This window comes from Lissotriton helveticus, chromosome 2_2 (genome assembly GCF_964261635.1).
Source record: "Lissotriton helveticus chromosome 2_2, aLisHel1.1, whole genome shotgun sequence".
Classification (NCBI taxonomy): Eukaryota; Metazoa; Chordata; class Amphibia; order Caudata; family Salamandridae; genus Lissotriton; species Lissotriton helveticus.
This window is the reverse complement of record NC_136060.1, coordinates 258,859,058-258,883,924: the sequence shown is the minus strand read 5'-3', so window position 1 is coordinate 258,883,924 and position 24,867 is coordinate 258,859,058.

Below are 24,867 nucleotides of genomic sequence, written 5' to 3'. Positions count from 1 at the left end.
TTCATAATTATGTGACTAGAAAAAACATAAGTTGTTCCTTGCATTTATTAAATAGTTAGAATGCCTTTTTACTTTTCCAAATCCAATACCACTCTTCGAGATTTACTTTCAGCCAAGAAGAGGTTTGATGAAATCTCTACCCACAATGTATCCTCCTAGCCTACTCAAGAGTAGTGCTCAATACTATAGTGGTTGTAAATTGTAAGCTACTCGCTAATTATCTCAAGATTGAAAAGCAGCAAACTCGAAATTAATCCCTGTAGAATTTTAGAGTAACTGTCTTTTTCAAAGATAGTGAAATTCTTGGAGAATTTGTACATTCTTATAAATCTCATAATACCCCAGAAGATGTCACAACTATACCTATTGAAACAATACTGCAGAATTTAGAATTAATGATATTGATTTACCTACCCTTGAGAGAGACATATATATCCAAGTGATATTTTCTGCTACTCCTTTACTTAAGAAAGGTAAAAAACCTGGTACTTATGTTTTTTTCATGGAATATTTCCTTCACTTTTCTGATATTGTATTGCCAAGACTGTTGCAATTATTTAACCTTTCCACCTCATACACTTTAACCATTAGCATCATCCAAGAAGTTATAATCTGTCTCATACATAAAGAGGATAAAGACCCAACCTCCTATATAAAATTATTAGCCAGTGTCATTCGTTAATGTAGATTAAAACATCTTTGCAAAACTTTTGGCCTTATGTCTAAATCCTTTTTTATCTAAACTTATTTGAAAGGGGCAATCTGGTTTAATTAAAGATAGACTCACACCCAAAAATGCTAGATTATTTTTTAACATTATAAGAGAGCCTGCCATTTACCCTAACCATTGGCGGCAAACACAATTGATGCTGAAAAAGCTTTTAACAGATTAGTCATGGATTTTGTACTTCAGTCTCTACATTGGCATGGTTTTGAACCCAAAAGAATTTCCCTTATTTCCTTATTATATAAATCATGCAGGCCTCAATGATAGTAACTGGAAAAGCCTCCCCTGTTTTTTACTCTCTATAGTGGAGTGTGTCAAAGCAGTCCCCTCTCTCCCTTGCTATTTCTCCTTGCACTGGAACCTTTTCGTTACCACATTCGCAGTAACTCATTAATATTTGACTTTCATTATGGTGTTACTCATTTGAAATTGGCAACTTATACAGATGATATGCTCCTTTTTATATCTAATCTTGATTCTATGGCAGGACCCGGAGGCGAGGATTATGCCTTCTTTCATCTTTTATTTTCAATAATAGCAGTCAATATCTTGGATAATACTAACAATAAACTTCCTTTCCCATGAACCCAGGGAAAGAAGTACGTAAGCACAAATAAAGTCCAGGTCCAATCAGGAGCTCTCTGCCTCAAGGGGTGTTGTCCATCAAGGGGAGTCATCCATCTTCTCTCTCCCTCTTTCTTCCTGTGACAAAGCCGACTATGAAAGATTTCTCAATCCTGTTTGGAGAACTCCATCACTGTAAGGCAGAGATAGTACCAAATTAACCCTGGCAATAACTATGCTGCAGATTGAGAATGCCGTATAACATGAGCAATTACAAGTCATAACTTGCAAGATATATTGTATAATCCTGAAGAAAATTATTACTTACTTCCGTAAATAGATCCAAGAATCTAGGTGGCACCTTATGTCTGTTAGGGTGGGCTAATCCTCACCTCCGAGTCTTAATAGAATTTAAACTTTCCTTTCCAATAGCTAGGAAATTTTTCATTGTGACAGGACCCGGAGGCAAGGATTATGCTAGTTCAAAGCTTGTCCACCTCCAGGGCCGCAATGGAGTAGACTGGTTTAAAGTAAAACCTTTTAAAGGTTGTATCCGATGACCAGGCTGCTGCATTCTGAATATCCTCCAAGCGCGCTCCCAAAGCAAACGCTTTTGAGGCCATGGCTCCCCGCACAGAGTGAGCACCGAAACTCTTGATCATGGACTAGACTACCAATTGGGCATACTCCAAAAGAATTGGCAGTCTAGTACATGATGTAAATGGATCATAATTCTGCCAATATGTGAACAAAATGTGATGTATGAACAGTACTTACTTTATAATACATGCCTACACCTTTATGTTACACCACTCTAAAATGGCTGATCTACTTACCTATACTGCTATAAACTCCTAATCTGTGTACCTTTTCACTTTCTAAGATGTTACACTTTTTTAACTTTATTTAACAAGCCAGAAATGCCATGTTGTTTACCGTGTGATCAAGACACTATCAGTGTCGAAACGCGTAACGGTGTCTGTGAATAAACTTTAGCATCCATACTACTGAGTGCGCGTGGTGCTTCTGAGCAAACTGTGGATTAATTAACCGTTCGGCATCTGGGTTCGCCGAAATAACGCGCCACCTGACAATGGAAGTAGGATCCCGGAAGGACCCTTCTTGGAATTGAACTTATCTGTAACGAGGGATCCAGAGCCGGCCGCTTTGAAAAGTGTACACCACACATGAGGACACCAAGATCGGTGCACACGCCTTGACCCCGTACAGTAAGCCTTTCTTCGTTTGTACCATTGTTTCTCCCGGGAAAAGCCAATGCAGGAGTGCACGGGTTTCGACCGGTGAGTACAGATGTTACGGGGATTGTGTGACGTCGGGGCAGGCGGGAGCAAGACGGAGAATTACAGTACCAAAAGTACAAATCAACGAATGATTTAAAAAACTTGCCTGTGCTTCTTGCAAAGACACCGACCTGGGGAACATTAAAAGCGGCATCAGGAACCGCCAACGTAGGGTGGGGGAGTATGTAGAATGCGACATTACAAACAAAGGTTTTGACTATACGTGAAACAAGCGGTACGTTGTACCGTCAAATTTCTCAGTATAACCAACGCATGTAGAACAGTACAAAAGACAGACTTTACAGTTACAAAAATATCAGCAATCAAGTGTCCATATATCACCATGGACGAGGAAGGAGAAAGGAGACATGAGGCAGCGTCCTTATTTGCCAGAGCTCCAGGTAAAGGAGGACCTAATGTGATAACTCTGGGGAAACCTGCAAGTGACCCATTAAATGATCAATTTTGTATATATGAGAAACTCAAAAAACAAGAAAGCGCAAAATGGGGGGAGGCAACGTCGCTTCAGGACTATGTGGAAAAAGAAATGGTACCGAGGGGTTTGAGAATTTATATTACCCCATCCCACGAATCACTGAATACGCAAATGCTCGTAGAATGGTCAAAGAACTCTGCTAACAGTTCTAAAAATTTGCTGTGCATATTAATTCAATATGCCTGGGAGGATCGTGAGGAAATCCTAAAGCAACTCAAAGAATTAGAGGATGAATTCTTAAAAAGTTCCGAACATGAGACAATAAAGAAATTCAAAGATGATCTGAAAGGCAGATTAAAGAAACATGAGGAAGACATCAAATATCGAAAACAAAGGAAATTACATCGTGATTGCGGAGACTACGACAGCGGGCGTATTCTTACATACAGTCCAAAATATGACTACTTATATAACCAACAAGGTTCAACAAACAAAATACAGAACCGAACTAATACAGAAAGCGAACAAACACTAGTCAATGTAACAAGTAATTCTGATACTGATGCATCGAGACAAACAACAAGCACAGACTCTGAAGTTGAAATAACAAAAAAAAGGCAAGTTTTTTAGAGGAATTCCGGGTTCTAAGGACACGCCGCAAGAAGGAAGCAGAAATGCTACAACCACCAGTATACAAACGAAATCCAGCACGAGGAAGTCCAAGGGGAAGAGCAAGAGGCAGGGGAGATCGCGACAGAGACGACTCAAGTTCAAGCAGAGGAGAAGAAAAGAACAACAGAAAACCAATGGGAACCAAACAAGGTGGTTACAAGAAAAGAAAATAAAGATGGATGAACAAACGGTAAACAGAACAATAATTAATCTTTCATCCAGAACAATAACTTTGAAAGAAAAACAAACTCTCTGTCTAGGACTGACCTTCTGTCCCACTGAACTCATTGACTATGCGGATACTAGGGTAGACATTTTTAAATTCATTAGGAAGCTGAAATTGTCCAAATGGCATTCTTTGGCGAAAAAGAAACCAGGACTAGACCCAGAAGGGGCTGAAAGTGCATCTGAACTCACAGTGGGGGATATATATATGCTTCAAACTGTTTACTCCCTAGGAGGTCTGTTATCCGATAATGAACAAGACCAACAGGTAGTAGGTGTAAGCGAGACAAGAACAGATAGGGCTGCAAGTACATCTTTTATACCCAAATCTGTGTTTTATCCTACCTTGCCCCACGATTCGATAGATACCTTCCACAAAGTAGTGACCAGAGAACTAACCAAACTCAAACATACTCATCCCAAAGTTAGGAAGGGAGATATTAACCTCACTAAAGAACAGATGGAATTTATCTTCTCTTTAGCTGAGGATAAAAATGTCATTTTAAGACCCTCGGATAAAGGAGGAAATATTGTCCTGTGGGGTAGAGAAATGTATGTGAAAGAAGCTCTGTATCAACTAGAGGGTGGAAATTTCTATTGTAAAAGCAACATGAGTGAATATAATACAAGTATCACTGAAACATGGGAACAGCTTAATGAATGGCGCACCGAGGGGCCACTTTCTTGGCACGAATTTCGTTTCCTTAAAAGAGACTACCCGAAACTACCCATTTTTTATCTTCTACCGAAGGTCCATAAGAACCCGAGTGAACCTCTGGGCAGACCCATAATTTCATCTATTGGAAGTATCAATGAGAATGTATCAAAATACATTGATCATTTCCTTAGAGAATTTGTCTGCCAGTTACCCTCCTATACAAAAGATACCACTGACTTCTTAAATAAAATAGAAAGTATCCAATGGACAGAGGGCTCTCTGCTCATTACCATGGACGTGAGTGCTCTCTATACTATCATTGCCCATGTCCAAGGGATGGAAGCCAGCTACCACTTCCTTAAGAGGAGGCAGATAGGCTTTCGTGACCATACTTGCATGCTTGTGCAAATGATGAAATTGTGTTTAAAAAACAATATTTTTATGTTTGATGGGGCAATATACAAACAAACCTGTGGCGCGGCTATGGGTTCTGCCTTCGCGCCGAGCTTCGCCAACCTTTTTTTGGGCAAATGGGAGGAGGAGCTCAGAAATGAGGACAGTTTAGCAGAAGACTTTGCAAAAGTGCAAACCTGGATTAGATATATCGATGATCTCTTTATCGTGTGGAGTAGTACAAAAGAGGAAGCGTGCAGCTTCATTGAGAAACTAAACAGTAACATGTACAATATACATCTCACTTACACGATAAGCAAAGATCACGTTGAATTTCTGGATACAGAGATTGAGGTGACAAATGGTAGCCTCATCTCTAAATTACATAGAAAAGAGACGGTCGGGAATAGTCTCCTGCATGCTCTTAGTGCCCATCCAGACCCCCTGAAATGGAGCATCCCCTACGGGGAGCTACTCAGAGCCAAAAGAAATTGTAGCGATAAAGAAGGGTTTGCTGTAGAACAAGAACTCATGCTGTCAAGATTCCGGGAGAGGGGTTATCCTGAATGGGTGCTGACCAAGGCCACCAAAAAAGCAGCAGAAGTAGAAAGATCAGAGACCCTCAAACCTAACACTAATATTGAAGGTGAGACAACCACGACCAGAATCATTACTACCTTCCACCAGAGATCCGATAAGGTTCGTAAAATCTTGGTGGATAATTGGAATATCTTACAGGTAGATAATATAATAGGTCCAAATCTAACAGAAAGACCTCAAATTACTTACAGGAGAGGGGGAAAACTCAGAGATATCTTTGTCAAAGGCGATATATCTGACAATAAAAGACAGCTTGTACAGGGTCTCAAAGGGTTTTACCCCTGCGGTCACTGCCGGGCTTATAAATCTAGTTTCATGGTAAAAGAAGTAAATATCCCTGGGCACACGGAAAAGCGTAAAATCAAACAATTCCTCACATGTAATACAAATTTTGTCATCTATGTGCTGGAATGCCCATGTAAAATGAGGTATGTGGGTAGCACAACCTGTATGGCTAAGAAATGTATACAAGAACATCTGAGAGCAATAACAAACATAGATGCCCATTACCCAGTTGCCAGACATTTTCAAGAATTTCACCAATCTAACACCTCTCTACTTAGGTATTTTGCAGTAGAACAAGTCAATGTAGGTAAACGGGGTGGCAACCGGGTATTAGCGCTGCGTAAGAGAGAATCTAAGTGGATCATGGAACTAGAAAGCAGATTTCCCGGAGGCCATAATTTGGACGAAGAATTGGCCACTCATTTATATGAAGAGTAGTTCTGATGATTAACCTTGTGATGGAGAATATAGTGCCTCAGTAATAGTACAAAAAATTACATATTGTTTGCCGATAACTGTATAGATCTGCATGGATATAGTAACTTCTAGTTATTCTTATTCTATTTTAATGTAATAATTTTAATTTTGTCTATATGTTTCTTTTAGGAGGAAAGGAAGGGAGACACCACTTTTGTAAATGCACTGTACATCTTCCCTACCCTTTTCTTCGGCGAATGGAGAAGTCCCTTCACCTTAATGAGATAAGGAACTCACTTTTGCACCGTTTAGTTGGACATTTAATTTGGACCTAATAGTTCGTAAATTCCTGTTGGGTCCAATTGCTTGTATAATTTGGTAAACTAACGTTTGGATTCATAAGCCCGATGTACACTCTAATTGGGTAATCATAAATTGCCAGAAAAGAATATTCTAAAAAGTGGATTGAAATTATGGTTTCTATAGGCACTAGACCGCATGCATTATTGGGCGTTCATTTGAACGTTATGCGTCCCAAACTCAGGGGCGGTGGGTGAGATTTTAAAGTGGTGGGGCGCAAACTAATTAGCATACAGCACCGTAGCGAGCGAGCGCACCGAGCGAGCCCGAACCCCAAAAGGGGGGTTTGGGGGGATTACCCCCCCCAAGAAAATTTTGAAAAAAAAGAAGAAAAATCGTGCATTTTCAAGCAAATTTGAGAAAGCAGGAAGGTTAATAAAGCAATTGTGAAAGTGCAGTTATTACATTAATAGATGGCATAATAACATAGGTAGCTGCTTATTCAGTATTACCACAGAGCTTCATACATTCTGTCCTATTATGCTCAGGTGCTGAATTCAGACTATAAGACTTTCATGGAAATCTCAGCTCTAAGAGTAGAAGAAGTTACACAGCAGTGTAATGGTTGCCAGGTTCGTTCCGCAGGAGCGTCAGGAACTTGAAGAAAAGTCCACAGTCTTCCCCTACGGCCTTCCGACTCTATTAGACTCTAGAGTAACGAATGGCACGCAAGGGGAAAACAGGGAAACAAAACAAGGAAAGGCGGGGGAAGAAAAACAGTCTTACAATATACTGAACATTAGACTCTAGAGTAACGAATGGCAAGCAAGGGGAAAACAGGGAAACAAAACAAGGAAAGGCGGGGGAAGAAAAACAGTCTTACAATATACTGAATATAAAAGAGGCAGCGCAATGCGCTGTTACCGTGATTCTGGTTGAGCTGAGCTTTGTACACACTTCACATAGGTCCACGCAAGTACCCCAAACATAAATGGTATAAAGGTTTTCGCAATTTTCTAAGGGGAAAGTTTTGATAGGCAACACAAGCAACGAATCGTTCACCCTGCGGGAGACAGGTCCGGCCAGTGAACAAAGGTGAGCAAATCTGTGTAGTCTCCAAATAGAACAAACACTACAAAACTTTTAAAAACAGAGATAACAATGCATTTCTTACCTCAATCAGAATTTTTTGTATTCAACCAACAAGTAGCAGCATTCACTTTTTGTAAAGGAAATCCGCACGTCTGTCTTTCAGTGTAGCAAACTTGTCAATTACTTGCATATTGAAGTCCGGTATCTTTTGGACTAGCTTGCTCTCTACAGACAGCATCGCCAAAGCATTTAGTCTTTCCTCTAGCATAGTGTTTCTGAGGAATGTCTTTATACGCTTTAAGGCTGAAAAACATCGTTCAGCTTCTACTGTTGTCATTGGAGTCGTAATCACAATTTTGAGTAAAGTCACTGTCTCTGTAAGTGAGTTTTCCATATGCAGTTTATGAATTAACCTCAGCAAATTCAAGGCGCTTGTGGCCTTCCGGTACACAGGCATTCCGTAGAGTACAGTTAACTCAGTTCTCAACTGCTCTTTTTTGAGCATGGGATATGCTTCCGTAGCCTGATTCAGAGCACGCTCAGGGAAGGATTCATCATATTGTGCAAACTCTTTACTTTGCAATAAAGTGGCAGTCACCAAATGTTTTGTGAATGAAAAACGTTCTTTTGCCTGCACAATTACAATGTCACATATCTCCTTTCCAATTCGTACCAGAGAGGTGATGTTTTGTCTGCGGTTTGCAAAAATAGAATGCTCTGGCAGTTTGCTCTCCAAATCGTCAACCCCATCTCTCACTTTCATTATCTTTTGTACAAATGCAGATGTAACGGCTTTCACAGAGACAGTATCTATGTCTTTTAGTTGTAACCGATCGTATAATACATCAACATGGGTCATTATGTCATGGAATAAAAACAGCAAGAACTGAAACTCTTTGTCTTGTAGTGTTCTAAGAAAGCCATGGGCTTCATTCTGACTTGTGCGATCAAAGTCTTCTCTGGATGATATGGCGTAAAAACATTTCTCAAGGCCCTCCCTGTCTTCAAAGATTAAGTTGACTGTACGAATGTGAAAGTTCCAACGAGTTGAGGATCCCCTTGGTACGCTTTTGTCCACAATCTCATGAAGGGCTTCTGTTCTTTTGGGGGAACGTGTGAAGAATGCTGCTATGCCTCCGATATCCTGAAAGAAAACTCGTGTCTCTCTGATCTTTGATACCGCCTGTTGCATAATAAGATTGAGTTGGTGGGCATAACAGTGCACAAAATGAGCATTAGGGTACACATCTCGAATTCGTTTCTGTACTCCACCAAGGTTTCCACTCATTACGGATGCACCATCATAGCTTTGTGCGATAAGTTTTTGTTTTTGAGGCAAGTCCGGGAAAATTAGGTCCAGTTGACACAGTATAGCTTCAGTGATGGTTGCTGCACTAGAGTCTTTTAAATGTGTGAACCCAAAAAACCTCTCCACAATGTTTCTGTCACTGTCCAGGTACCGAAACACTAACACGGACTGTGTTTTAGTGGCCACATCAGTGGTGTCATCAGCCTGAATAGCCACAAAGTCTGTGTTTCGCAACTCTTGCACAATATGGCTTTTTATAATTTCCAGCATACAGTCAAGGAGTTCATTTTGTATTGTATTAGAGGTGCCCTTAAAGACTGTAGCACGTGCTAAATGTGTTTCCAAATCCTTGTCTATGGTTGACATTAAATCCACTAGGCCTCGGAAGATACCAGGTTTTGAGGAAGTTTCTGATTCGTCATGGCCTCGCAATGCCAGTTCGAAAGCCCCACAGAAACGAATGCAATCAATGATCCTGGATAGATTTTGTCTGTTCCTATCAACAGCTTCATTGTGTTTTTGAATGGATTTGCGATATGCATCATTTATCTGCTGCTCAATTGGTGCGTCTTCCCCCAACATTCCCAGTCTTGTCAGGTTTTCCAGATGATTTCTTGTGAGCGCATGCTTCTTTATTTTTTCAGCGATGTGCTTCAGGTCAACCATTCCTTGCCGTGTCCAAGAAAAGTCACCACCAAACAGCAAGCAGGGGAAGCAGAACAGAGAATTTTTTATAGGGCACCCTGTAAGCCAATCAGCTTTTTTGTACCAGGCATTTGAGAATGTTCGTTTTGACATTTTTCCTCTGTCCTGGGTAGTTTGCTGTAGATTTATTTCAGGCTGATGAGGTCCTAATTGCTTTATCTGTAGTTTTTGTTCAAGTGGCCGTGACTGGAATGACCTTGCAATCAGCTCTTGTACTGTATTCATGATGGTGTGTTGCTGGCCTTACCAATATATATATTAAAGAAACCTGTCAATAATCAAAATACAATGTATAAAGTGTAGAGCAATAATATGAAATTTCAGTACAAATACAAAATACAGCCATACTGCCTCCTGCCTCTCTGTGCCATAGTGGTTGCTGGAGGCACTGAAAGAGACACTGGAGAGTGACCACATACTACATAGCCCTAACTCCCATGTAAAAAAAATATAGCATCAGTTTCCTTACCTTTAACACTGGTCACTGGTGTTTTCTGGGTTGTAGCCGGGGTCGGGTGAGAGAGCAGCAAAGGAGGAGGTTGGGGTCCTCTGGTTGTTTGCTGATAAACCTGTCAATAATCAAAATACAACGTATAAGGTGCAGTGCAATAATATGAAATTTCAGTACAAATACAAAATACAGCCATACTGTCTCCTGCCTCTCTGTGCCATAGTGGTCGCTGGAGGCAGGCACTGAAAGAGACACTGCTTGAGGGCCTGGAGAGTGACCAGATACATAGCCCTAACTCCCATGTAAAACAATATATAGCATCAGTTTCCTTACCTTTAACACTGGTCACTGGTGTTTTCTGGGTTGTAGCCGGGGTCGGGTGAGAGAGCAGCAAAGGAGGAGGTTGGGGTCCTCTGGTTGTTTGCTGATAAACCTGTCAATAATCAAAATACAACGTATAAGGTGCAGTGCAATAATATGAAATTTCAGTACAAATACAAAATACAGCCATACTGCCTCCTGCCTCTCTGTGCCATAGTGGTCGCTGGAGGCAGGCACTGAAAGAGACACTGCTTGAGGGCCTGGAGAGTGACCAGATACATAGCCCTAACTCCCATGTAAAAAAAAATATAGCATCAGTTTCCTTACCTTTAACACTGGTCACTGGTGTTTTCTGGGTTGTAGCCGGGGTCGGGTGAGAGAGCAGCAAAGGAGGAGGTTGGGGTCCTCTGGTTGTTTGCTGATAAACCTGTCAATAATCAAAATACAACGTATAAGGTGCAGTGCAATAATATGAAATTTCAGTACAAATACAAAATACAGCCATACTGCCTCCTGCCTCTCTGTGCCATAGTGGTCGCTGGAGGCAGGCACTGAAAGAGACACTGCTTGAGGGCCTGGAGAGTGACCAGATACATAGCCCTAACTCCCATGTAAAACAATATATAGCATCAGTTTCCTTACCTTTAACACTGGTCACTGGTGTTTTCTGGGTTGTAGCCGGGGTCGGTGAGAGAGCAGCAAAGGAGGAGGTTGGGGTCCTCTGGTTGTTTGCTGATAAACCTGTCAATAATCAAAATACAACGTATAAGGTGCAGTGCAATAATATGAAATTTCAGTACAAATACAAAATACAGCCATACTGCCTCCTGCCTCTCTGTGCCATAGTGGTCGCTGGAGGCAGGCACTGAAAGAGACACTGCTTGAGGGCCTGGAGAGTGACCAGATACATAGCCCTAACTCCCATGTAAAACAATATATAGCATCAGTTTCCTTACCTTTAACACTGGTCACTGGTGTTTTCTGGGTTGTAGCCGGGGTCGGTGAGAGAGCAGCAAAGGAGGAGGTTGGGGTCCTCTGGTTGTTTGCTGATAAACCTGTCAATAATCAAAATACAACGTATAAGGTGCAGTGCAATAATATGAAATTTCAGTACAAATACAAAATACAGCCATACTGCCTCCTGCCTCTCTGTGCCATAGTGGTCGCTGGAGGCAGGCACTGAAAGAGACACTGCTTGAGGGCCTGGAGAGTGACCAGATACATAGCCCTAACTCCCATGTAAAAAAAATATAGCATCAGTTTCCTTACCTTTAACACTGGTCACTGGTGTTTTCTGGGTTGTAGCCGGGGTCGGGTGAGAGAGCAGCAAAGGAGGAGGTTGGGGTCCTCTGGTTGTTTGCTGATAAACCTGTCGATAATCAAAATACAACGTATAAGGTGCAGTGCAATAATATGAAATTTCAGTACAAATACAAAATACAGCCATACTGCCTCCTGCCTCTCTGTGCCATAGTGGTCGCTGGAGGCAGGCACTGAAAGAGACACTGCTTGAGGGCCTGGAGAGTGACCAGATACATAGCCCTAACTCCCATGTAAAACAATATATACCATCAGTTTCCTTACCTTTAACACTGGTCACTGGTGTTTTCTGGGTTGTAGCCGGGGTCGGGTGAGAGAGCAGCAAAGGAGGAGGTTGGGGTCCTCTGGTTGTTTGCTGATAAACCTGTCGATAATCAAAATACAACGTATAAGGTGCAGTGCAATAATATGAAATTTCAGTACAAATACAAAATACAGCCATACTGCCTCCTGCCTCTCTGTGCCATAGTGGTCGCTGGAGGCAGGCACTGAAAGAGACACTGCTTGAGGGCCTGGAGAGTGACCAGATACATAGCCCTAACTCCCATGTAAAACAATATATACCATCAGTTTCCTTACCTTTAACACTGGTCACTGGTGTTTTCTGGGTTGTAGCCGGGGTCGGGTGAGAGAGCAGCAAAGGAGGAGGTTGGGGTCCTCTGGTTGTTTTCTGATAAACCTGTCAATAATCAAAATACAACGTATAAGGTGCAACGGCTGCGAAAAGGACTCGGCATGCCAGCGTTTCCACCTTTAAATAGGGCTGCAGCTTGAGGCCCGGGACTGTGCTCGAGAGCATCTCACTAGTTTGGGACAAGCAGGAGCTACACACACACATATATACATATATACATATATACATTATATATATATATATATATATATATATAGTCATTGGTGACTTTCCAGAATGTTGACATGCAGGTTTGCATTGAGTGAGAGATCAGAAATCAGAAGAGAAGCAAAATGTAACCTGGCCTGTCAGCTAGGGTCATCCAGTGGCAAGGGCCCGGCTTTAGCGCTGTTGGCGCCCGGTGCAGCAACTAATGTTTGTGCCCCCTCCCCATGACCACCTCCACCACGACTCCTTCATTACCATCCTTTAACAGAGCCCCTCAAGTCTCCAAAACCACCTCTCTCAGGTGCATTTGATTCATGTTATAGCGTCGCCCATGGCTGGAGAGGAAGTGCCACCGCCAGCAGACCCCTACAGCAAACACATAAATGGACACCGGAGGGGTAATGGAGGTGACTTTGAGAGACTGCGAGGCTGGCTGGAGAGGGAGTGCCACCACCGATTCACCACCCACACACGAGGGTGCTGCTTGTAAACTATAGCACCTTGCACAGTAGCAGCCATTCTGACAGATTCCACCTAGTCTCTCTCACAACACCGCATGACATGACATTATCTGACCTGAACCGAAGGTCAGTGGTGCACCGTCCTTGATCCGCTTGGTGATCCACGACTCCTGCAGCAGCACTCATCCGCAAGCCCTGTCCGTCCCAGACCCGCACCAGTAGGGTCCCTTGGTAATCAGTCATGATGATTAGCACCCCGCTACATGCACTGGCATACACCTTGTTGTGAACTATAGCCGGGACGCAACACACAACACACCAGGGGTACTGCAAAACCAAATTCTGCTACACACGCGCCTTTCCTCTGACTGAGACTTGTTTGGCCACATGGTTTGGGCGAATCCCTCCAGCATATCTGCTCCAATTATGTTTTATAAGTTGGGATTGTTCCCCCTTCCTTATTTTTCCTCAGGCCAGCAGTGTTGCCCCGCGCTGAATGCCCCCCCTCATACACCATGTGCCGCGCACATTTAGCCTCCCTATTCATAAACAACTGCGCTATGCGCGGAACCAAGTTGCAACCCAAATATGGCCCATACTAACATTATCATGTGGAACATGAGAGGCATATACACACCATTGTGACGGTACTAAATCTACTTGTATCTTAAATGCAGATCCACTCACATAGCCCTCCTGCAGGAAACTCACCCGAAGCTTCCGGAGGTTGACCGCCTCCATTGGCGTGGTCAGGTATTTGCCCTGGCTACTTGTCCTATGCTAAAGGGTTACTGATTAGGGTGCGGGCGGCAACCCCATTTGTAGCAGATGAGGTAAGTGTGGACTCTGGCAGGAGATATGTATTAATACGCTGTCACCTAAACAGGTGGCAGCTCATGCTGGGGGCTCTATACACTCCTAACTCTGCAACCCTTCTTGCATACTGGCCAATTGGAGCAAAATCCCTTGGCTTATAGGCGGTGACTCCAACTTTATCCTTGACACCACACTAGACCGCTCATTTCCCCCCATTGTCACGCACTGTCTCTGTATCAAATGCTCGGTGCTGTGCGACTGGTTGCGCCACTGGTCGCATGTGGATATTTGGTGCGCACATATAACCCGACACTAGAGTGTATTCATACTACTCAGCACCGCACGGCCTGCACCACCACATTGACCTTATAGTAGGGGCAGCAGCGCTCTTTCCCACATTTGGGAAAACAAACGACCATGGTGGAGCCTGGGAAACCGAAGGAACATCCGCAAGCACCTAGACAACGCCATTAGAAAACTTGAGCGCAAACTCCTACTGCTGGAGATGTGGTCAGTGACGTGGCTGGAGCACACACCTCAGCAAGATGAAACATGCTACACTCCTAGAACACCTTTGATGTCTAAACTATGCAGCACACTCCTCTGTCACTCATGTGGCCTTGGATCAAGCGGGTTGCCTACTGGCATGTCTTATACGCCAGGAGCAGCCTCGACATCTTAGCTAAGCCCTACCAGGCGCCTACTACATACACACACACACAACATGAAATCCACTCCGAATTAACTCGACACTACAGCTCTTTGTGCACAGCAACCATTCATTTTGATAATGGACGTTTTGAAACCTTTTTTCTCCGTTGTGGCTCCCCGTCATCACTGCAATGCAATGCATAGAGCTAGAGGAACCGGTCACAATTTTAGAAATACGCAAAGCCGTCTGAGTCTAGCATCAAGTAGGACCCCTGGGCCAGATTGCCTGCCTTTCAAATTATACAAGACATATGTGCACACACTGGTCCCACATTTACATGCGTTATTCAATGCTGCCCTCGAGACTAACACTCTCCCCACATTGTTAGGTGAAGTACTTCTCTCGTTGCATAAGCCAGGCAGGGGCCCTACTGATCTGGGCTCCTATCGCACTCTGGCTCTTTTAAACACAGATTATAAAATCCTGGCTAAAGTGCTTGCTGATCGCCTGGCACTGTTGGTCCCATCTCTGGTCCATTGAGATCAGAATGGTTTTTCCACCTCGCAGCACATCATTGAATTGGAGGCGCTTTTTTGAGGTCTCTACCTACTCCCCTGAAGATGGCTACACTCTTGGTGTCTGGTTCTCGATCTTGAGAAAGCCTTCAACTCCCTGAAGCGGGATTTCCTTTTTGATACTCTTGCCTGATACGGCATGGAAGGCAGATTTCTTTGCATGCTCCGCGTGCTCTAAACAATGCCGACTGCTAGGGTAAAAACTGGCACCTATAACTCCACCCGCATATCGGTGTATTGCGGAACCCATCAGGAGTGCCCGCTGTGTCCACTACTTCTCTCTGGCCACAGAACCACTTGCGGCCACCATCCAGGGATGGGGTGCAGACTGAGGAATCCCCTTGGAGACATTACACACATGGTCTTGCTATATGCAGATAATATTTTGTCCTATATTGGAGATGTGTGGTCAATCCCAATTACCTTGGCTCAAATACTCATTGATTTTGAAGACCTATTTGTACTGCAGGTTAAGTGAAGAAAATCAAGTCTCTAACCTTTCACGTCCGGGTGCGCAGACCCTGCTTTCACTCTCAATTGTAGTTGCATCAGAAGGCAGCCCAACCCCTTCCATTACTTAGGAATAAGAGTGTATCATCAACAGGCAGACCTGCTAGACAGCAATATGGGTACAGCGATCACGGCTCTCCCATCGCAGATGTCTTTCTGGCTCAGGCTTCCATTGTCGGTTTTGGCCCAGATAGCTCTCCTAAAAATGGTGGCCCTACCCAGACTATTATAAAATGTTATCAACCTACCCCTGTACATCTTAGCCTCCTTTTTTTTGCATGTTTGAGCGGACCATGTGAGAATTCATTTGGAATAATTCACCCTGCCGTGTAACCCTCACTAAACTTTACCTGCCACATGACTGGGGAGATTGGCGGTTCCAAATATGGAGCAATACTACCTTACCTAACAACTTCAATGGGTGGCCAAGGGGTTGGTGGAACGCCAACTATACAACACTGCTGCTGTCTCCCCGCCCTGGTCGACTGCGTCTATACTTTGGCTGTTCAACTCCTGTGCGAAAAACGGACTACTCCCTGCAGCACTCATTCCACCTGACCCAGCAATTCATCGTACAAAGGGCATACCTTAGCCCAGCCAAAATAAACTGATTATTCCACCACACAGGCGCAATCTGCCCCAGATGCTGTACCACTGATGCCAACCTCCTTCACATGTTGTGGACCTGCCCAATTCTACATACATATTGGCTCTCTGTTGTCACTACCTTAGCCACCTGTTCCACACTTGGGAGGAGTGTCTATTACATCTCTACCCCAAAGGCAAATAGCAGAAAGTTACATCCAGCTTTCTGGATCTAGACATATTAGTGGCCAAGCACCTGATCACAAAAGATGTACACCATCTGACCCTCCTACCGCCATAGCCTGGAGACACTAGGACTAGGGCGGAAAGAATGGCATTACACACGGAGGACCTGCCAGGTCTCTGTAAGATCCCCATAGCTGTGAACTAGCTCCCTATTCTGCATGGTTTTCAGGGCGAACCACCACAAGATATGCAGGCTTCCGCCTTTCTGGCATAGCGGAGGTAGGCGCACCACAGGTAGGGCAATGTGCTCGCCCCTATTTACTATAGCCTACACCCAACACTTGCAGCTGCAAAAGCGCACATCGCATTTGCCCTTCACACATTTGGGGACCAGTTAACACCCCAGTTGGGCCAAGTTTCCCTAGTTGTTCTCGTTTCGTCCAACCCTTATTCAACCGTCACCTATGGGTACAGAGAGAACAGAAACATCACAATCAGAATGCAAGGATACTACCGGTAGCATCTGGTGATACCCATGCTCAAATAAAGCAAACTTCATACAAATGCCCTTGCGCATTATCCCTAGTGCATATAAGATCAGCATCGGAACGTAAATTGCACTGTAAAGGAAATAATGTACATGAAATTACAATTGTTTCTGGAAATACGGTTTGCAATGGACTTTCTCATAACCTGTGATTGTAACACCTGTGATTGTAACAGTTTTCATTTGTTTGCCCGTGAAATAACAATAAAAACAGTTTTGAACAAAATAAATACAGCCCACGCAGACCTTCACCTGCATAGACACATCTCACATAGCCTCTCGCCTTCTTTCATGCAGATCCTCGCGAGCATACATACATACATCTCCATGGTTTCTTTCAAACATAAATACAGCTTTGCTTCACCTACTGAAATACAGCTCCCATCTGCACCACCTGCATTCATACAGCTTGCTTTCCGTCCCTGGCCTCATCCACAAAAATACATTCTTCATAAATCCTGGTCTGCATAAAACACCCATTGATTGCATAAATGCAGCTCTTTTATGCACCTCCCTGGCTTTAAAAGAGAACCAACCTACTAGGGCTAGGCTGAGGACCAAACGCAACCCCAGCACACATTCTCAAACCAGCCCAGCTCCCTTCCTCCCCACTGTCCATTCAACCAGTCTCACTCCTCTCCATCTGTCCCTGAGCCCCCTCACTTTGATCTCTCTCCCCTTTAAAGTTCCTGCTATGCCTCTTGCAACCAGGGCCGGACTGGCCGTAGCGGGCACCGGGCGTTTCCCCGGTGGGCCACCATTGTGGGGGCTGGATTTGGGCCCCCTGTTCGGCAGATTTTGTTACCAGGGCCTACAATATCGGCCTGGTAACACAACCGGCTGAAACCGGCCCCTGCACACAGTTCGGCCGCACCCCCTCAGCCCCCCAGGGGTGCCGGCAGAGCAGTTTGCCAGGGCCGGTTTCGGTTGCCAGTCTCGCCCTGCTTGCAACTAAACGAGAAAGTGACATAAGTGCCAGTGGCCCTAAGACATCATAAATTAGCCTCCTTCCGCTCTAGAGCCCAGCCCACCCATTCCCTGTACCGCATGAAGAAAGTGCAGTAGGCATAGACAGCCTACGCATCACAGGTTAGCTGAACGCATTTCAGTTCCTGTCCCCGCATCGCCCCACTGAATGCAATGTCACACATTACCAGCGCCGCTTTGCTGCGGCATTCATTGCTGGAGTCGCTTGACCGCACAGCAGGTTACGTCCAGCATGATCTCCACTTCAGTGCCCAGAGGCAGTCAGAGAGCTGGGGGTCAAGCAGAGCTGAAAGGTTCCCATAGGTATAGTCACAAACCTGGGCCCGGTTTGTTTTGATCACGTGGTTGCGGAAACAATGCCACACACCGTCATCACCCTCGATGCTCTGATGGGCCAGGCCACCAGTCAGCATAAAGAGTTGAGATAGTCCATTATCTGTGAACACCAGCCCTTCAAAGTGCCCAGAAGCCCAGCAGATCCAGGAGAAAGTGAGCCTGTCTCCAACAAAGAAAGCCTGGCTGTTACGAGCTTAGGTGCATACCGACAGGGTCGGACTGGGAGAGAAAACATGCCTGGCCACTAAATTAAAGTGACCACCATTAGTTAATCACATGGCTAAAAAAAAGTGACCCATGTTTGCAAATTTGGATAGTTTTGAACTTGTAAAGAGTGTTTTGCATGGTATGGTAGATTGCATGGATACGACTTTTCTGCAAGCAATACTTGTTTTGATATCAAGGAAATGTACAGTAAAAGCCGGCCCAGCAGACCATATAACAGGCCCACAAACAGTCTAAAAAACAGCCCATACCGGACCAGCCCGTCGGGCACTGCTCGGGTGCCCCATAGGCCAGTCCGACCCCGCATACAGAGCACGTTTAGGGTTCAGTCTGTGAGAATGTGTTGGTGAGTCTCTTTTGTGTCCAGTATATTTAGACTAACATCGGCTGTCAGTAAACCACTGGTTACATTTTCCGTTGTTGTTCCCCAAACGAAATTGGAGCAGAACTGGTCTTAAAACGAAAAGATAACCGTGCTATTAGACGGGGTCAAAGGAGCGCCAGCAAATGTTGTCAAGCCTACTTTCATATGGCAGGTGGTGAGCGCAGCGAACCAGCCTGAGCAGTGGAATGGCAGCCCCCCCAAACCACCTCAGAAATGTTTGGAAAAAAATTGTAGATGTGGTTCATTTCAGAACACTTTTTTTTGTACAACCGTTTCCAATACTTGAATTAACGTGGATGCATGGCACAATGAATGAATGAATTGTTGGATGGGTAAGGAGTTGGTGGATAAATTAATTCAAGATAGAATGGAAGACGATGAATAAATACTTTTAGTTTAGCTATGTGAAGCATTTGGTCTCAATGCACTGATTAAAGATGGGTGTTCTGGTTTTCGTTTTAGCTTCTTCAGTAAAACGTCACTCTCCCCACCAAAACTACAACCACCAATCTTTGTGAAACATGCCTAGCCGGATGTGACACTGACACAGCCCTCCCGAGTCCCGGGCCGGCCGGCACCACGTGACATGACAACACACAGCTCTAAGTCTTCACAAATAATAAAACTTATTTACAGTAAATGATGAGTAAAATTACTTGAACAGACTGTAGCGTCTTTAATGCACAAATTCAGTACCTAAATCGACGGACGATCTCTTAAGAGTCTTCCTTCTTCTTCTTCAGACGGCGGATGAGCAGCTCTCCTCTCACAGTCACACAGAGCAAAGAGAGAGGGAAGAAGATTCCAGAACAACTTCGGTGCGCACGCATGGCCAATCACTGAATGGCTTCATATGCGAAGTCACAGTGATTGGCCAGCATACAGTCGATGCTGAGCGGCCTGCCTGAGCCACCCACGAGGCATCCAATGATGGATTGCCTGTCCTTGGCGCTGTTCACCAGCCAATCCTGGCGCTTCTAGAGCGCCAGGATTGGCTAGGGGGGCCCACACAGCACTCGCCCTTTCGCCTTGCAAACGACGGGGCTGTCTAAACGCGCCCCCCCCCCCCCGCCCCTTCTGTCTGTCTCAGCGTCTACATGACGCTGACGCGCATGCTCGGGTAAGTTTCTGCCCGTAATGCACAACTCCCGTTTCTACAGCCCTGAGTTTTTTTAAAACTGTGTTTAAATGCCAGCCAACCCGGCCCCACCCCCCTACGCACTCCCTATTTCAGCGGGTGTGTCCCGGCCGGAACCCCCGCTGAAAGCTTTTATATTCTTGATAGGAGGAGACGGAAAGCTCGTTGTCAGCAGGTGCGTCCACCAGGCTAGTGGGGCTACGCCCCTACGCCCCAATGGACGCACCGCTGCTGCCCAAACTCGGGGAGTATGAGTAAACAATACGGGCCCTAGACCGTTAAACTGATGTGGTATAGTTTACGTTTTTGAGACCATATAAGCGCTAGGTTTCCTTTCAGTATGCTTACTCGGCAAGGCAATTATGACTTAAAATCCATTATATTATATAATTTCTAACCTTGATTTGGTTTCTGTAGACAGTAGACTGAAGATGGTATTGTAGTACCCTAAAATGAAATGTGGCCCAGTTGGGCATTACTTTTGATAATATTGGCACTTGACCGTTGCTATGTTTAGTTATGTTCTACGTTTCTAAGACCAAACTAGCGCTGGGTTTCTTTTGGAGTATGCCCAATTGGCAGTCTAGTCCATGATGTAAATGGATCATAATTCTGCCAATATGTGAACAAAATGTGATGTATGAACAGTACTTACGTTTATAATACATGCCTACACCTTTATGTTACACCACTCTAAAATGGCCGATCTATTTACCAATACTGCTATAAACTCCTAATCTGTGTACCTATTCACTTTCTAAGTTGTTACACTGTTTTTTACTTTATTTAACAAGCCAGAAATGCCATGTTGGTTATTGTGTGATCAAGACACTATCAGTGTCGAAACGCGTAACGGTTTCTGTGAATACACTTTAGCATCCATACTACTGAGTGCGCGTGGTGCTTCTGAGCAAACTGTGTATTAATATATATATATATATGTATATATATATATATTAAAGCTCAAAACTTCATTTACTTTCTCGAAACAAAGTGGAAGCACTCCGTGGTAAGCGGTCAAAGTTGTTTTATTCCAGCAGCAAAAAGTGTGCACAGACGCGTTTCGGACACCAAGTCCTTCGTCAGTGTTTCAACATAACGTGCGGTGAAGCGGCTGTATTTGAGTACGTCATCGCAACTTGTATATTGAAAGCGATGACGGCTCATATGTCCTGATTTCTTATGCAAATCGGGCGGCCATCGTGATACTATAACATGTATGCGTCGCAGTATTGGGACATGCCATAAATATAGCGTAAAAAGCCACCAATGTTAACAATACAGCCGTGTATCGGCATGTCGGCCACCCGAAGCCGGTTCACATTTTAACATTTCAACAGTGACGCCGTGTATCGGCATAGCACCAGCTATTTGTTTGCATAATATAAAAATCAAAGACCTTTTCTCTAAAAGGTCAGGACAACAACAATGTCATTTAAATTCATAGCAGGTTTTTCAAAACAACATTTGTATCATTCATTTTACGATAAGTGATCATAGAAGGATAAGCAAAACATAAGGAAAGGGAAAATGCAAAAAAGGAAGCAGTTCATACAATGTACAGGTCAACAACCCCAATTCGGCTGTATTGTTAACATTGGTGGCTTTTTACGCTATATTTATGGCATGTCCCAATACTGCGATGCATACATGTTATAGTATCACAATGGCTGCCCGATGCAGACACTATTTCTCAAAAATGTTTGCAAGAGAGAGGAAATGTATTTTGTAAAATAGTGAGGTTTCAGTAGTGACCTGGAATGCTTGTACATAGGACCTGCGCTCTGTTTTTTAAATCTTATTTAAAAAACGATTTTGGGGCAAATGAATGACTTTTACATTTTTGAGAAGGAATAATTAGTGTCTGCATGATTAAATAAATATATTTGAACCTTTCACAATCATGTCACCTGTGTTACCTCAGATTAGGAAGCACACTGAGCTTCTTTGCTGATGGTTTGTGTCATGTTTTTTGATAATGCTTGGTATCAACATTTGCAAGATAGAGGATTTGTATTTTGTGAAATAGTGAGGTTTCAGTAGTGAAATTGAATGCTTGTACATAGGACCTGCGCTCTTTTTCTAAAATGTTATTCAAAAAACGATTTTGGGGCAAATGAATGGCTTTCACATTTTTTGAGAAGGAATAAATAGTGTCTGCATGATTAAATAAATATATTTGAACCTTTCACAATCATGTCACCTGTGTTACCTCAGATTAGGAAGCACATTAAGCTTCTTTGCTTTTGTTTTGTGTCATGTTTTTTGATAATGCTTGGTATGAATGTTTGCAAGAGAGAGGAAATGTATTTTGTGAAATAGTGAGGTTTCAGTAGTGACCTGGAATGCTTGTACATAGGACCAGCGCTCTGTTTCTTAAATCTTATTAAATCTTATTGAAAAAACAATTTGGGGGCAAATGAATGGCTTTTACATTTTTGAGAAGGAATAATTAGTGTCTGCATGATTAAATAAATATATTTGAACCTTTCACAATCATCTCTGCCTTAATCCTAGTTACATAGTTACATAGTTACATAGTTACATAGTTACATAGTTGCTGTGATATAAACTTAGATATGTTGTAAACTAGTGTTTATATCGTTTGCTTATTGTCATTGCTTTGTTATTTGGTAATAGTGATCTAAAATGTGTTATTTTTTTCTTTAACACAGATTGAAATCAAGATTTCAACAGTAAGGAAATATGCCCTCAAGGCAGAGGAGAAGAAAAGATGCCAAGCGGAAAAAATCAAAAACAGCAACGGAATTAAAGCACTCGTCTACAACAAATACTTCAAAAAACAGGAAAAAAGCTTCTGGTAAGACAACTAAGTCTTTCTTTCGGAACATATGTAGATCAAAAAAAAATGTTGATGAGGATGGGAATATACAGAAGGAGAGAGCAAATTTGAAAAAGAAGGAGAGGCTCCCCAAAAATGTTACTACTGGAGCAGGAGAGAATAATATGTATAGGAATAGAAGGCAAAACCAATTTAGGGACATTCGTAAAGGAATGTTTCGCAATAGGGTGGTTTTAAATTTGTTAAAAAATATTAAAAAAGGTAAACAGAGAGCTGCTTTTTATAAGAAAAAGAAAAGTGTAGAGAAGATTGTTGATCAGGCTTTTGAACTTAAGAAAAAATTATTTATTTTAGTAATCAATAGAATTAGGACTCTTAACAAGACAATTGATGTTTTCAAATCAAAGAGTAGATGCAAAAGAGTAATTAATCGGACTAATTTTTGTAAAGTTTTTTCTGGAGAATTGATGCATAGTTCAAGTTGTGAGCCATTTTTTAATGAGGAGAGTTACTTCCAGGAGAATGATTTGGTGCATGCAGTTGACACCAGTGGTCGAGCATATGAGGTGAAAGACGGTTGTCCGATTGAAAAATAGAAACTTGTGTCTAGAAACGCAGAAAAAGTGTTAACTGATGAAGTTTTAGGGAGACATACTAAGGGTCCAGTGTACACTTGGAAGTGTAGTAGTATTTGTAGTGTGCGACAGGATTCAATCGATTTGCTTCGTAATTTCTTACGTACATATAGTGAGAAAAGTCTAAAACAGAAAATGAAGATGTTGCAAGACTTAGATCCTTGCAGAGTGAGAGAAAACACAGGTTTGCAAGGGCATTCACTGGCTTGTCTTTCTAGAAAAGTATGTCAGAGTGTTTTTCATCATTTTAGGATGTTAGCAGTGCATCATAACAAAATGAGGAAATTAGTGAGAATGTTGTATTATGCAAAAAGTCCAGCACTTAAGCTTAAACAGTTAAACAGTGCTCTTTTGCATGGAACTGAATTAGATGTGAAAAAGATTTGTGAAGATATTGAGATTTGTTACTTTGGTGAAAAAGAGGACAGTGTAGAAATTGACACAGTAATAGAAGGTAATGTGGAAGATATTGTACACATTTCAACTACAGAAAAGTTTGACCAGGAAATTACCAAGTTTAAGGTGAAATCAAGTGAAAGGCCTAATTTTACTTGTGTGTGTTGTCGACGGACTCATTATAAGATTCAGACTAGGTTAGTTGATTTATATGCAGAAAGTGAAATGGAAAATAATACTGAATGGAAGAATTTTGCAACTTTTTTGTTGGTGGAGAATTCTTTTGATTTCTAATCAGCGTATTTGTAAATATTGTCATAATAAATTAAATGAAAACAGAATGCCTGCTAGAGCTGTTCATAATAATCTTGAGTTGGTAGACATTGCTCCTGAATTGATGGATTTAAATACATATGAATCTATTTTGATTCAATGTGTCCATCCTTTTCAGGCTATTGTTCGCATGGAGCCTAAAATAGGGAAATTGCCTCCTTCGGATTTACAGAGAGGATTAAAGGGAAGAGTTGTTTATTTGCCTCTAGATTTCAAGAAAAATATTGATACAATTGGTGTAGTTAAAGTGGAAGAGGAACCTCTGGTTGTTCTAGTTAATGGGGTTCCGACAAAGAGTAAGAAAATCTGGCACGATTTAGTGGATGTTAGGAAAGTCAAAATAGCAACGTTGTATTTGGTCAAAAACAATGAGTACTACAAAGATGTATGTGTTGGAGCAGAAGAAACAGCTGCAGATGAAGACAGTGATTGTTCAGCCGGACAAATTGAAAAAGTTGATGTGTCTAGAAGTGAAGAAATATATGAACATTATACTGTTCATCCTTTGCATTCCAAAGTAGTAATGGGGAATGGAATTGACTTGTTTCAAATGAAAGCAGCAAAAGGAAGTCCCATTAGTGTATGGGAAGAAAGTTTGGAAGCTCGTTGTTTTCCACAGCTATTTCCAACAGGTCGAGGTGGACGATATGACGATCGACCACTTCAAATTCCAGCATCTG